This window comes from Homalodisca vitripennis, chromosome 5, assembly GCF_021130785.1.
Source record: "Homalodisca vitripennis isolate AUS2020 chromosome 5, UT_GWSS_2.1, whole genome shotgun sequence".
NCBI classification, from domain to species: Eukaryota; Metazoa; Arthropoda; class Insecta; order Hemiptera; family Cicadellidae; genus Homalodisca; species Homalodisca vitripennis.
Window position 1 is genome coordinate 92,935,260 of NC_060211.1, and position 4,503 is coordinate 92,939,762.

Genomic DNA, 4,503 nt, shown 5'->3' on the forward strand with positions numbered 1-4,503 from the left:
TTACCACTTGACTGGTTTTCTAGTTATCTCACGGGGAGAGAACAAAGGGTAAACATTGGTGGCGTCATGGGAGATCCAGGGAAAATTGAATTTGGTGTTCCGCAGGGTTCTGTTTTGGGACCAATACTTTTTTTAATTTATGTCAATGATCTTTGTAATGGTTGTTTTAATGGTAAATTGGTTGCGTTTGCCGATGACACTGCTTTTGTTTATACAAACCATGACTTAAATTCGCTTTACCAATCAATGTCAAAAGATTTATTTTTCCTAAGGTTATGGTTTGACAAAAACTTTATGATATTAAGCGAAAAAACTAAGTTCATGTTATTCAGTCTGAGATTCGACTCCAAATTTAATTTCCCACTTAAATTTCATGAAACTAAATGCCTTGTTCCGCTTGTTCCTGATTGTGACTGTTTGGAATTACAGCAAGTCAATAATATGAAATATTTAGGTTTAATCATTGATTATCAATTGACCTGGAAAAACCATATTTCAAAATTAAAAAAAGAGCTTTATTTCAGTTTGAGAAAGTTTTACCTATTAAATCAGTTGTGTGGGTCTAACAAAATTTTAGTCAATGTATATCACGCTCTTGTAGGATCCAGGATAAGCTATGGTATCACATGCTGGGGTGGGACATACAGTACTACCTTATATCCGATAGTAATTTTTCAAAAAAGATTCATCAGACTTATTTCGGAAAAGACAAGGTTTGAACATACTTGGCCACTGTTTGTTGAGATGAAAATTCTTCCTCTACGGTATTTATACATTTTTAAAGTCCTAAAAATGTTTTACATTAGAAGCTCTGCTTTTTCAATAACAAGACAGCCTAGTTACAATCTTAGGCGGTACCAAGTCGTTAGTGTGCCTAAATCAAATTTAAATATACATCAAATATTTTACAGTAGTTTTGCACCACGATTATTTAACATAATTAGTTATAAAATTGGCGACTTCACAACACAGAGAGAGTTTTTGAAAAAATTGAAAAAATGGCTTTTTGAATAAGAAGCTGTCGATAAAATATTAAAAATAGTAAAGTAGGTTGAGTCTTGAACATTTTGAATCGCTTGCACTTACTTCTTGCCTGAATTTCCTATGTGTTTTTGGTACATCTATTTGTTTGCTTACTGGTATTTGTCACTATCTCTTTAGTGTCTTTTTATTTCTTTGAATTGTAAATATAATTACTTGGTATGTTGGTGAAGGAGATTTTTACCATTGAAGTTACAAAGAAATAATTTCCATTCAATGGCACAGTATGTTTTTTAATCAATCTCTTTTTCATACATAATTTTTAAACTATGTGTTACGTTTCGCTGCTAGCCGTTTCATTCTTTTTGTTTAAAACAAGTGATGGAGATCCCAGCTCAGGCTTTGCCTAGGGGATTCCTATTTATTTTGCCTTATATTTATTTATATTGTTATTGTGTTAATTTATTCTACCTTTTTATTCTTATATTTTGAACTCATGGTATTGTAAAAACTGTGTTGTGTACTTGTATATGAAAATGTACTGTTTTGTACTTGTTTTTTGGCAAAATAAAGATTATTTATTTATTTATTTATTTAATGAAGTTCATTCAAAATGTTCTTAAACAAACTCTTTTTCTTCTTTTACAGTATATCTGATTTTATTCACATGAAATATGGCAATGACAAATGTAAACCACAGAAATAGCTGCGCTTGAAAATTACCAAGCCAAAGAAACGTTCTTTCTAACAGTAGAAAATAAGACGCAACTGTTTTCCCCATAACATACATATCCTGCAAGACCGAGAACCCTATATATCTAGGATTTTAAATATGAATTAAAATGTATGATCATAATATATGAGAGATTGTGTCTATAACAAAGGGACCGTAGTGAAGCTGTACAGTAATAATTAATACGCTAAACCCATATGCTTTCACGAGGAGACAGAAAACTGCATATCTTGTATAGTGATGTTTCCGTATCGGGCAGAATAAGCTATTGGTAATATTCGAGATAATCTGTGAAGGTTTGCATAATATTGTAACAGGAGTGGGAGAGAGGAAAACAGATAATCACATCAGAACAGATGCATAGAAACCAGTTTTCAAATAATTCCCCAGAACTTCACGTCGCTTCTTTGCAACACATGATGCAACCGGCAAGATTGAGACTGAGAAATGTATTTCCTTTTGAAATGTTTAAACAAATCAGAAATGATTTATATTTTACATACCTTGATCGACCTCAACCAGACGAGACTTAGTTTGAATATATATTATTTGTTTAAAGTTTGTGATAGGCTATGGGTGATTTGAAAGGATAATAAGATTTCGGACTTTTTTCATCGTTACACGTTACAAAACTAGAACGATGAGTTTCGAGAACAGAAAGCTACCCTCTTTCTTAGAAATCAACCCTGATATGAGTACACAAGGTGTGGCAGGGTGTGATAAGTTCGTTGCCGTACCTTTTAGTTTAAGGCTTTTAGTGCGACTTGACCCTTATGCTTTAGGAGTTTTGTCACTTTGTCACAGGAAGAGGGTAGATTTCAATCTCCGAAACTTGGTGTTCTATTTATATAACAACATGGAACCTTTTTTGTTCTACTCAAACCCAATTTCTTACCTACTCTCAAAAAGGTTAAACTTGTTATGAGTCTCGGTACATCAAACTCATGTCATCTCCAACACTAAAAAACAAAAGCAAAGCCTGGCGTGTACTTTAGCTGCATACTAGCAACATGTACTTAGACGTATTACCTAAGTCAAACCTCTTGTCTTAGAAGAAAATGCTTGAACTTGTAAAAAAATAACAATTTATGTCCAGGAATTTTGACAAAGCATCCACTGCAGATACTACACAATAACAAATGTTATGAGCCAAGCCCGAACAAGTTAACTTTCCGCTTATGGATTAATGTCTTCTTTATTAGTATCTTAAGATGCAGAAGGGCAAGACACATCAAAAGCTCAAAAAGATTTTGTCCTCGACATTGAGGATTACTTCCCATATAATCAGGCCATGGTTTGAGATGAGGCTTTACTTATATCCTCACATTTAAAAACTGCTCCAAGGAGATGTACAGATCACTTACAAACAGTCACTTGTTGATTACTTTCTCGCGCCCACCCAAGTCTGTAAAAATCCAAATAAATTATATAATGAAGAGGAATATTAAAACAATAAAGCTTTGTTCCATTAAATTCGAATATTCAGATTTACTTGTATTGGGATGCTCCTATATAATTATATATATTATCAAAATTATGATAAATATTTCTCATATTTACGACTTAAGTTAAGTTTTTCAAGTTCTGTGAAGGCCAGTAAGTGAACTATAAAATGCGTTTTTAAATTGAAACCAAGCAAAATCTGTCTAGTCATTACTATAACCAGGATATGCTGTATTAGGTAAGAAAATACAATTTTCATGTTAAATGCGCAATAAGTGCTTAGTTAATAAGAAAAAATAAATTAATTTTGGCAATAGTATACAGTACAAAATATAGAACAATAAAATATTATGTTACAATACGTTACTCTATGGCAACGTAACCATCACGTCGCCGCCGCCGGTAGCCTGGGATAGCAGGTGTTTCCTCTTCTGAGAGTGTCCTTTACTAAATCTAATAATTTATCGTCCTTTATATAATATTAGTACCATTATGCTAGAGGATAATAAATCATCTAAGGTTAAAATGGCGCTTAAAAATTAAATTTTTCAAAGTAAGACATCAATAATACATGTTTATTTTTAATTAAAAGTGTATTAAATTGTATTTTTGTTCGATATAGGAGAATTTTGTGTTCAATTTTTCTATCCGGTATGTTTTTTTATACTTTTTACTAAAATGATGTTTGAAACAAGTTTCTATTTCATTTGGTTCTATGATACGCTCCCCCGCTATGATTACCCCCTTCACCCATGTTGTGGTCCACTCTCAGGTTGAAAAACATCGGTTTTATATCACTGAGGTACATAGAACAATAATTAAAATTCAATCCGCGTTATGCATTTCTGCATGTTCAGCCTCCCCCCCCCTTACACTACACTATTAGTGGAGTACCGAGTACGTAACGGATAATAAACTCGATTACGCACAACTCCTGTCGTATCAGTTTAGTTGCGATTAGAGCCTCAGTCATCAGCACTACCAGTGAGTGGTCAGGCGAATGTTGCTATACTTTAATAAAGTAAAGAAATAAAACAATTAAGGTTGAAAAACTTACAGATTACGACATTACACGAAATTTGCATTTAAGTAGAAATACGAACAACATTTATGGCATTGATCTGCAATGGTTAGTCAAAGGATGCCTTAGGGGTTTGCCAAACCATTGGGCTCGTATAGGGGCGCCACCTTAACGCCCGTGGCGCGGGGTCTGTGTGTGCTTAGATGCGCCACTGTCTGGGAGAATCCTCTGGTATTCATATAACCTGTACGATACTAATAATTAAAAAACGCATTTGGGAATTGCAGACAAGCTTTATAGACAAGGATTATAGACAAGCCCATAA